Consider the following 12,569-nt stretch of genomic DNA (forward strand, 5'->3'; position numbering starts at 1 on the left):
ATTTAAGTTATGTAATTGACAAACTGTTAAATTAGCAGCTTGGCAAAAGGCTACCAATTATTTTTGTTTGCCAAACTGTTAATTTGACAGTTTGTCACATACATACCTCAATTCACAATTACTTTCCCACCCTAATCCAACATCATTAGGGCTGGAACCCAAAGTGATGAAGCCTCCTCCTTCCTGCCCACTAATATTTAATATCATAAACATGGCTGTGTGTATTTAGCTCTCTGCATTTGGAAGCAATTTTTAAAGTAATTTTATTTGTAAACTGATGTGAAATTACCTTTGTTTTTTGCATAAAAAGTATTGTCATGCATAAAGATGTATGACAACACTTTTTTATGCAAAAGCCAAAGGTGGTTTAACCCCATTAGACATGATCTTATTTATTTATTTATTTTTATTTATTTATTTATTTATTTATGTTTGTTGACCAGGAGTGTCCGACTGGACGTAGGTCTATTTTCAGCGGAGGCCCGGGGAGAAAAGCTCCACAGTTAAAATAAACAGACAGTACTTACATTGGATTGCATAGCGATTAACAATTTACATAGCAATTATTTACAACATATTTACAGATGAAGAACATAGTACATCAGTAGACAACTAGAATCTTTATCTGTGAAGTACATAACAGACATTAACAAAGGTTACAATAAGAAGTTCCTGCTGTATAATAAGTACTAGGCTTATGAGCATCTGAGCTTGCTATAATCAAGGTAGTTAGTGGAGTGGAAAGAAAGGTAGTGGTTGGATGGGGTGGGTGATATTAGAGTGGGAGTTGCAAGGGCATAGCCAGCATGTTTTTAGGTGCGCTTTTAGTAAAGTTTTGAAATGGGTGCATGATGGTATGGAGGTAATTGTGGGTGGGAGGGAGTTCCATAATTTGGCTATGGCGCAAGAGAATAGTGCTTCACCAGCAGAGTTATTGGCTTTAGTGATCTACAAGTGATTTTTGTTGCTGAAGCTTAGTGGTCTGGTGGTGCGATAGGGTTGGAGTAGATTCTGGAGGGATGGGACATTTAGTGGATGGTTTACTAGTTTGTGGGCGAGTGAGAGTTGATACCATTGAAGGAGGTGAGGGTGTTCAAGCCAGCCCAGTTCAGCAAGTGAGAGACAGTGATGACTGCGGTAGGATGTCCCTGTGGTGAATTTGGCGATTTTGTTGTAGCAGGTCTCTAGCTTGTTTAGATCGCATTGCCTTAGGTTGGTATATATTGGAGACGCATAAAGTAGGGTGGAGATAAGATGGGAATTTGCTATTGAAATATTTGCTGCTTTGGTGAGAAGTTGCTTATTTCTGTATAACGCTCCTAGTTTTTTGTGGGCTTTTTTTATGGTCATGGATATGTGAATGTCAAATTTTAGTTTATTGTCTATTTCCACTCCTAGCAATTTGGTGTGTTCAGTTGGGTATATAGTGGTGTTGTCTTTTGCTGTGATGTTAAAGTGAAAGTTGTTTTGAGTATGTTTGGTGGGTTGGAAGATGAGTAGTTTAGTTTTGTTTGGGTTGAGTATTAATTGGGCATCGGATAATCTTTAAAGTTTTACTAGTTTGCTTAAGTGTACGGTTATGGTAGGTAGAAATAAACCTCTTATAAGCATAAAGCAATTTCGTTTTCTTGGTATATCATTTATTTATATGGGTATTCCACCAGAGAGATTTGATTTTACATTTCTCATTATATTTGGTGCAGAGAGGGACTGCCTTATCAGTACAACTACTTAAGTAGAAGTAGAAAATAGAGGCATAGGCAGCAGCTTTTGCAATGGGATCCATCAGAGGACGATTATAGGTGAATTTATTGAGGTAATCAAGTAACTAAAGAAGGTACACTTTTGAAAAGTCCCTAAACACATTTTGCTGGGGAAATCCTCCATTTTAAAGGAAAAGGTCAGTAATTTATGGAGGAGGGCTGATTTAACAATGTAGGATGATACAAAGGGAGACATGCACAAAATGATCATATTCTTGGTACTAGAACAAGGATATTAGAGCTCCTAGAAGGAAGGTTATCTATTTGTAAAAGAGAATTAAGATTTATAATTTTACGTAAGTAAATAAATAAAAAGTATGTGAAAATGCTTAAGAATCAAGTATACAAATGCTTAAACATTATGTTCAGATATGTGAGAATTCCCTTTATTGTTGTCATACTGTTTTTTATGTTATACTGTTGTCAGCTGATACATTTGCCATTTTGCACTGTATTCAAATTATTTTTTTGCCTTCTGACCAGAGATATGGAGAATGCTTAGGAACCAACTCACTTCCTGATTAACAGATAATAAAATAATTATAATAAATACAAACTGCAGCCATCAGATCCTTGCTTGCCTTGGAGTGTATAGCTGTATATGAGCTTTAGTATGGAATGAATAATTCACTGGCTGCTTATAGCTAACTTGTGATACTCTGAATGAACTGCCTTTAAGTCACATTACATCCAATCTTACCTGCAGAAACCCCTGCCTGACTAGATAGGTACCGACTGCTGTTAGAACGTCATCTGTGCTGATGTGACACTTCAGAGCCTCATAAACCATTCTCTTATGGTCTACATTTGAAAAAACAAGAACATCAGCCTTCCTTCATTGACTGAAATGATTAGGAGATGACCAGATTTCAGCCAATTATCTGTCTCCAGTATTACAAGATGACTGGGACCCTATCTTAGTTCTTTCCATACTAGGCCATCCTTTCCATTATTTGTCAAAGTTCACCACTGTTTGTTTTATTTACTCAAAGCTGAGTAAGGAACATGCCTGCGCTATGAATGAGAAAGCAGCTTTAGATATTATGAAGACCAGGGACACTGTATGGAGTACCTTATATCTACTAATTCCCTCAACCTCTTTAGGGTAAATAAAGTCTTACATGCAGCCCATACAGTACAGGTTTACAAAGTATAAATATTCACTTCTATAGGAGTAAAAATACAGCTTTCTGTGCTCTGCAGGACCTTGTCCAATGACTCCTCTACCTTTACTTCTATGTCCGATTCATTCCAATGGAATGGAAGCAGGTTATTCCTGGGTCAGAGGAGAGTCCTTGGCCCATTCACTCGGATGGAATGAGAGAATGTTATTCATGGGCCAGAGGAGAGTCCTTGGCCCAATCATTGCCCCTTCAATTCAGTGCCAGCAGTTGCACCCCATAATAGAATTAAGAAGAGGTTACCTATACCCTTTCAAAAACGTCATTTTCTGCGACAGTTGCAAGAACATGTTCATCTGTGATGAGTGTAGACAGCGTTCCTGGCCTTGGCTTACTGGTTTGAATTATACTGCAGTGGGAAACATCAGAATTTCTTGTAAATACCAGCCTTCCTTCATCTAATCTGCATGCTCAGGTGCTATACTTTACTTCTGAGGATCACCCACAGTAGTTCTTTTAAATAAAGGCAGTTATCCTGAACATGTTGGCAAACTCTGATAAAGTGCCTCCATTTATGTTTCCTTTGCCAACTGCTGGATTGATATATTTTGGATAAGAACCACCCACAAGCAATACAGATAAGCTAATAACATGCAGGTTGACATATCCTGAATGTAGGAACTGCATTTATTTATTTTATTTATATATTTATTGCACAAATTTACCAAGATAGTCCATTGGGCAATAAGATTGCCTCTTTTCAGTACAGGCCAGGGGAGAAAAGCTCCAAAACATTATACAGAAAAAAATAATGGCATTTCACATTTATTTTATAAAGTACAGACATTCTGGATACAGAAGTTATGTGCATTAAAAGTTTGCATATTTTATATCCTTGGTTATACATCAATATCATTGTGGTCATGTGTCAGTACTTAACATTATGAAGGCTATATAATGTTATTTATGTTCTCGTGAGACTTTTCAAGTTTCAAAGATGAGATGCATATATTGGTTTCCTTTTTCACTTCTTGCAAAATTAGACGAGAGTGAAGTAATAGCATACGTAAGAGAACTAGAATACATACAGTAAAGTGATTTATAGTCTGAAAAAAGGGATTGGAGTGGTTAGGAATAGAGAAGAGTATAGGAATGTGAATTGTTAGGAGACTAGATCTAGAATGCAGAAGGCTAGATACAAGTGTTAAGAGGAAGGCTAAAGAAAACTTTTCCTTGTAGAAAGTAAGGTATTAGGGTATGTTTTAGCTAGGCATAGAGGAAGCCCATGCTAAGCTGTTCATGAGGTATTGAGTTTTGAAAGATTTTAATATTGCCACTTTGTCTGAGTAATAATGGAATTTGTTCCATGAATTGAAATATGCAGATCTTGCCAAATTTATTTTTATGCATCCCATGATAAATCAAAATTTCAAATCTACTTTTCTGACAGTTAACCACCTCTCTGACAATAATCTTCACATCTTTATTTTTCTCTACCCTCAGTTCCATAAATTCCTTCATCCAATTTTTAACATTTTCCTATTTGTATACAATTTTCATCAATAACTTGTAGTCTGTATTGTTTAAGTTTAATGGCCTCCAATTTTAATATCTTTTCTCTTACCTCTTTTATAAAAATATGTATTACTCCCTCAGAAATGCTCTTATCTGAGATGCCTTTCTCTAACCAATAATTCAAGACTTGTACAAATAAAGATTTCATTACTCATCATATCTCATCAAATCCTGGCATACTTATTTTCTTTACTTTGTTGAAAACATCATTAAATCTCTCCATATTTATCATTCTACCTATATTTTTTGCTACAATGTCATCTACTCTGTTTCATTTTTCCACTTTACTCTCACCTGGATCCTTATACAGCTTTGAAACATATTCTACCACTTCTTCAAAAATACCTATACACATCGTCTGGGTTCATATTAGAAGAACAAAAACCCTAAACTGCGAACGCTCACATGAGCGAAAATGCCACGGATCGAAGTTGCTATTGTGGGGGGGCTGTGCCCCCCACCCCCCACTAACTATATATTCTAACTCACAGGTCACACTACAGTAAGGAAAGGGCAAATATCCCACTCCTTACTGTAACACAACCCTGCAATCCAACTTTCGATTCCCGGCATTTTCACTCATGCAAGCGTTCACGGTTTAGGGTTTTTGTTCTTCTAATATGAACCCCATCGTCTTACTCCTTCCCTTTTATAACATTTTTTCCCAAAAAGGAGATACTTCTTCATATTTACCTTGCAAAATACGTCTGCCTATAAATTAAGATATTCATCTTCAACATATCTTTCTTGTATATTTCTCCTTTTTTCATCATCGTTTGTTATTCATTTCCCTTAAACATTTTTCATATTCATTTAATTTCTTTCCATATGTTACTTTTTCTATTCTTCTAAAATATTTTTTTCTAATCTTAAATATTCTTTTTTATGTTTTTCTTTATATACAACCAGCCAATGTTCTACTGTATCATAAAAAAGGCAAGTTTGCATGATGATCCTTCCAAAGTCTAACCATATCTAACAATATTCTTCATGAAAAGTACCACCATCAAAATGTTTATACTTTCCCATCTCTAATATATTCCTGCACATTCTTAATTTTGGCTAAATTATTAGAAAAGTAGGCCTCATATGTGTCACCTTTATCCTCCTATAGTCGTTTTGAAAAAGAACATAATTTCAGTACAAAAAGCAGTTCTTTTACAAGTAAAATTACAGTTTTATTACCTGTTATTGTCAACATTTAATCATTTGCTTACAGATAACAATATCATTATCTATTTTTCTTGTCACCTTCCTAATATTACAATTAAAATTAAGCAAAGCTATTATACTCATTTGGTGACACATATATATTTTTTATTTCTTAAGTATTTTTTTTCTTTTTTACCTACATATAATCTCTATGCCCTTTTCCTTCCCTTACTTCAGTTACCACCCATATACCTGGAACAACCACAATAAATTTCAATATGATTATTTCTTAACTTTTAAAGAGGAAATCAATCCCAGAACATAAATCCTCCCTAAAGCTCCATCTTATTTCCTATCCCCAGATGATCTCAACTTGCCTTTTTTGAACACTGTTAAGTGATCTAATGTCTTGTTAACATATAACATTTCTCCTTTGTTCTTGATACCTATTTAAAATACATATCCTCCTTTTTCATTAAAGTGTTTACAGTCAAAGAAACAAAATTTTAGCTACATCTTTTCTTTTTTGACAGTTTCTATTTTTGAAGTAATTTTGTTTTCCTTTTACAAAGTCTTTTCCCAATAGATGCCTTATCGATTTCTTCATCCTGCCTCTTCTCTTTCTGCCATCATGACATACGGTTTCATATTGATTTTGGATATCGGTATTATATGCCAAAACATTCCCCTCACCATTTCCCTCTGCACATTAATTGACTCTTGAACAACCTTTTCATCTTTGTCACTTTCAGATTCTATATTTTAATATTCATTTATGACTTTTTCAACATTTTCATTAATCATATTTTCATTAATGTGTTCTCAGTCAAACCATTTTGTTGATTTCTAATTATCTTTAAAAAATATATTATTTATTTATTTTTATTTGTTTGCCTGGAAAGTCAGACTGGGTAAACAAGCCCCTTTTTTAGTTGAGACCCAGGTAGAAAAGCTCCAGAAGAAATAATAACAGTAGTACATATATAACATATAGCATACTCGGGTAACATTTAGCAGCATTACATACAAAGCCCAGGAGAACTGTTTACAGTAGTACTATACAATATACACAATGCTCAGGTAACAATTGGCAGCATTACATACAAGTGAGGATAAGTAAAGCAGATAATTATGAAATAAGCAAGTCAGATATAATTTTATAAATTTTGTCATAAGAAGAGTAGAAGACAGAAAAATAAAAGAGAAGAAAAGAGATACTCACTGACGTGTGTGCGTTAATATAGGAGAGGTAGTTTAAGAATAGAAGGGGCATTGAAGTCAAACAGGAACAGTTTTAATTTATCTTTGAATATATGTGTTTTACTGAGGAGTCTGATCAGAGAGGGAATTGAGTTCCAGGATTTTAGATACAATTGGAATAAAGAGCATTTCCTGCTTTGTTGTGAGCTTTATGAATTGAGAAATAAGTTTCAGAAGAGTGTGGCACTCTACTGGTAGAGTGGAGTTGTATTCTGTTTAGGGCAGGTAATTTTTCAGGGTGAAAAATAAATTTGTGTGCAAGTTGAAGTTGAAAGTAGGTGAGGGGGTAGGGTAGCTGCAGTCAAGTTTTGGTGTCTGAGGGCAATACAGTAATGTGTGGAGTATGGCTTGTTGGAAGCAAATTTGGTTATTTTATTATGCCATTACTTTAGTTTTCTGGGTGGACTGGTGGTTACTGAAAATAGGAGAGGCATACAAAAGTATAGACAGTCAGGTATTGTTTGGCTCTAAATTGCAGACCTAATGCTTTGATGTGCTTTTTGATTGGTTATTGGATGTGGTGATTGAATGTCAAAATATATTCAAATTCCTAGTGTAGACATTTATGTTAGTAATTTACTAATATTTCTTGAAACATTGAGTGGGTCTATATATCATCTGTTACAATATGTATGCACATGTCACTATACTTATAGTTTTTCAAGACATTAGAGATGTCATTGGTTTTAGGTTTGAGCAAACACACAATGAAATACCATTATTATTATTACCCATTTAAGTAATCATTCCCTTCAATATTAAGGCCCCCAATTTTAAGACTTTCCTTAATGTTTGTCATAGAATTGTCCTGAGATGTAACATATTCTGTTGTAACCAAAGATATGTTAGATAAGTCAGTATTTAAATCCTCTGCAACTGCCTTTGGTGATGAATATAAAGTTTTTCCCTGTTGGCTGTTTCTTCCTTTCTGTCTCATTTTTACATCTGCCATCAGATATGTTTAGTCTTTTCAGAGTGGAATGCATACTAGTCTCATGCTATTTTTTACACACTCAACTGCATTTTCTTACTATTAACATGCTTTATAAGTTGATGATGCAATTCCTGATTTCCAGTGTTAGTACTGTCTTGACTTCTATTTTGTGTATCATCTTTCTTATGTCTCTGAATAGTTTCAAAGTGATCCCATCCCAAGATGTTTAGCATTCACTGATATACATATTTTTTGATCCACTTCATTACCAGCTTTCTTTTTCCACCCCTGATTTTTTGTTTCTTCTTTGTTTTATCATATTTGGATCATAAGGTGTGCCTCTATACACTTACTCAATAGTGCTGACTTTTCTTGGACTGTCCCTTTAATCTTTTTATGATCTATCTACTTAGATGAAGTTGTAACAATCCACTCTCTCCCTTTTGTAATCCTCTGGTCTCTCTTTTTTAGAATTGTTTTTCCTGCTACCCTTACTTAATACAAGTGTTGTTATCTTTTATATCTTTTCTTTTACTTGTTATAGATTCTAGAGTTTCTTGAACTTCTTTCTTTTTATTTCTTTGTATCTGCTACATGTACAATGTCTGCCAATATGTGTGCAGCATTTAAGTTACTTTCTGTCTCCCTGACTATAATATCTATTTTATTATGCTTTGCTGTTATGATATCCATGGAAGCCATAGGCACTTCTGCAATATTGGCCTAATGAGGATTGGTCTCATCCCAATTTTATCTCAATTCATTCATTTATACTCATAAGTCCCTTCTGTCACAAAAGCTACAGCAGGTTTAAAGCAGTTACAGGTGAGCAGTCACACTAACATCTTACTTTTTATAATATTTTACAAGTCTGAGTTTAAGAAAATTAAAATAGTCATCAGATTCACTTGTAGCCTCATGTTAAAAAAATAGTCATAATTATTACACCTTACCAAAAACATGATACTTTATGAGCATTGCTATTAAAGTACTCTGTGGATTTATGCAAGACATTTTTCTATGCTACAGAAAAATGATAATGTAATTCATTTCACTTCAGTAAACAGTACACACTGTACAAAAACTGAATATCAGAAATAAAAAAACAAAGTCTGCTCTGACTGCAAAGAGATTAAGGCTAGGTAATCAGGAGGAAGAACTGAGAAGGCACATTTATTACTTAAGTAAGGAGAACAGGTAAAGTCTTTAATCTTTTGGAGCTGTCACTGATGTGTGACTGCTGCTGTTGTGAGATTAAGTGTCCCACCTTCCCTTTTTCTGTTGTGCTAGTAAACTCATTGGGTCCCCCCACCCCCTTTTATACTTTGGAAGCTCTTCCCAGATTCTTCTTGTCTGTTTATATTAGTAGGCTCTAGAAAGTTCAAATTATGAAGACCATCCCCTTAGATTTTTAAAACTTCAATTACCTTATCTTTCTCATTTTCCCAGTCTTCAGTGCACACTTCCTTTCTTCCACAAAACTTTCAAAATCAGGAACATGTGGTCAGTGCTACCAATTATTGGTAGCTTACATACCACATATCAGGAATAGTGCTTCTAGTGAGAAAAAGAGTACAAGGACATTGATTTCTGTCTGTCTCTGATTAGACAGTATGTATGGGAATTCCACAACTATTTTGGTTTTGGATTATTGTGCATCTCTCTTGCCCTGGGCTGCTGTATATGTTTTCCAGGGGTCCTTTATTTATATACAAAAATAAAAATGTACATATTTACAAATATTTACAAGTATATAAATATATACATATACAAATCTGTTTGCACAATCCTACTAAATTTTCATCCCTGTCAGCCCCCACTGCTTTTTTCATAACCACCATCTGATTTTACTTAATATTATTGCTAAAATCCATTTACCATTAAACTTAAGCTCATTTATTCTTTCATTTCATATAACTTCTGTAACATAGAATAACTTTGTATCTATTCTTTCAACATATTCTTTACTTCTGTTATTATAATATCCATGTTTCTTTTATCTACTTCTTTTATATCTTCTAAAATCGTTTTTACATAATTTTCCCCATAACTTTTTAACTCTTTTACAGTTCAAAAACACATGTTCAGCAATTTCTTCTTCTTGACAATGTAAACATATTCTATCACTTGTCTTCTTATATGGCATATTTCCTTTTACTGACAATTTATCTGTTACCAGACTCTACAAAAAATCTTGACATTGTACTTTCTGATTACACGATTTGCTTCTTAATTTATAGCTTTCATTTTTTTCATCTATTAGATTTTCCCATGGTTTTAAATAATAATGTTTCATCATTACAGTCTTGTACCATACTTTTCTATCTTTTTCTATATCTTCAGTTTTTTATTTTCCCCAAAAATATTTTTTCTTGGTAATATTTTATTTCTTCCGTTATGCACTCTTTTTCTCTTTTACTCTTTTTTACCATACCCCAAAATTTATCATACTTATATTTATACAATTTTACTACTAATCTCTCATCTTTTTCCTTTATCTGCTTTAATGCTTTGTACAAATTTAACGAAGCAGTGTATTCCACTGGGTTAATTAACCCTAAACCTCCTTCTTCTTTAATTACATACAAAACTCCTCTTATTAATAGATTAAATCTAGAACTGCATATAAATGAAAAAATATATGCAATAATTCCTTTGCAAATACTGTTGGCAACATAATGTACTTGTTAAATTTGTTATTTTTCCAATAAGTACTAAATTTATCAAAGACGCCTTTTTCTGTATAATTATTTATATGTTCTGCAGGAAAGACAGGTTTGTTTTATTTCTTCTATTTTTTCACACTGAATTCTACTTACATCTTTATTCCCAAATTTTATACCTAACACAGAAATTTCATTCATTGTAAAATATATACCCTCAACCTTTACTACATCACCTAAACCTTATTTAAAGGCCATCCCTATCATCTCTAGATACTCATTTGTGCAAAGTATTACTTCTTTTATACAATATTTTTGCAATTATTATAGTGCCATCTGCATATGTTAACAGAACTGGAATTCTTAACCTTTCGGGTGTTATATACCCCACCTCCTTTATTTTGTAATTTATTTCAAATACTATCACATTCATAACTAATATAAAGAGTATACAACTCATTGGACATCCTGTCTTACACCACTCACCATGTGTACCTCTTGGTTTAACTGTCGATTTACAAGTATTTTTACTTTATTATTACTATACGCTGACATACATAATTTCCTAACTTTCTCACTTATATTATTTCATTATTACCCATAAGATTTAATGTCTAGTTGTGTCAAATGCCTTATTAAGGTCTCCTATCATGATGTTCACTTCTTCTTCTTTTCTGTTCATAATATCGTCCACAATTTCTCTATTAATCTGATGTTGCCAATCTTCATTCATTCTTGACTTTTGGGTCTTGGTTCTGACCCTCAAAACTGACTTGGCCATTATATCAAGCCAATGCTAGCCAGAAACTCTCAAGCCAAGGCTACCCATGCTGCCTGTCTTCCCTTCCCTTCCCTCAGATAGAGTTTTGCCCATAGAGTAGAAAATGATGGAAGCTTTGCCTGAGCAACAACCCACTAGGTCCCAAGATTATTTCCAAACCTCCAGGAGTCTTTAGAGGGGGCAGGTGGATGGGATGTCAAGAACGAATGAAGATCGACAACACAGATGGAACATTATGGTAAGAACATAACTTCTTTATCTGATGTTGTCAATCTTCAGTCACTCTTGACTATTGGGACAGAGTCCCTAGCTACTTTAGATCTTGGGAGGCCCTAGGGAAGGATATTCCCAAGCACCATAGAGTCAAAGGATGCTCTTTCCCTGGAGACCATATCCAATTTGTAATGAGTGATAAATGTATGGGGAGTAGCCCATGTTGCGGCTGCACATATGTTATCCATAGAAGCTCTGGAATGAAAGGCTACTGAAGTGGAAAAAGATCTGGTAGAATGTACCCTAACTTTTGTTAAGTCCAGCTTATTTTGTTGATAAATGCAGGTGATGCAATCTCTCAACCATTTTGACAGAGTAACTTTCAAAACTGTTTGCCCAGTCTAGTACCTGAAAAGGATAGGAACAACTGGTCCAATTTTCTAAAAGATTTTGTTCTGTCCAAATACAAATGTAATTGTCTGTGTACATCCAACAAACGTAAGCAATATTCTCTCTTGTTTGAGAAATTTGTGAAGAAAACTGATAGCTCTATGGATTGATTAATACTGGAATCTGACACTACCTTAGGCAAGAAGGAGGGATTAGTCCTGAGTGATACTCTCTCTTTCTGTTTTACACACAGAGCCTGCAATTCTGAGAGGTAAGGTCATTGACACTATTATGGAAATTTGAAATGGCAGCTAAATGAACACTAATTGTAGAAGTAGAGGCTCCTAATTGGAATAAAGTGGATAAATATTCCAAGACCTTGTCGATCGAGGCTGAAAAAGGATCAATACCCTTTTCATCAGACCAAAGCGCAAATCTCTTCCATTTGCTAAGATAAAGTTTTCTGGTGGATAGTTTATGGAAGCCAGGGGTCTATATTAAATCAGCAAAGGCTTAAAAAAGCGAACGCTGATTTACTGACCTCATGTAAGCGAAAGCATAAATCCCGAACACTTAGAACAGCATTTTTTTTTCCCAGGGAAAAAAAAAAATCACTGTTCCAAAAAAGAAAAAGTAAAAAAGCATTACATGAAGTGGGAGGCTTTGCCCCACACCCCCCGATGTGGGGGGGCTGTGCCCCCAACACTTCCCCTACTT

This window comes from Protopterus annectens, chromosome 11.part0 (assembly GCF_019279795.1).
Source record: "Protopterus annectens isolate FY-2018-M chromosome 11.part0, PAN1.0, whole genome shotgun sequence".
Taxonomy (NCBI): Eukaryota; Metazoa; Chordata; order Ceratodontiformes; family Protopteridae; genus Protopterus; species Protopterus annectens.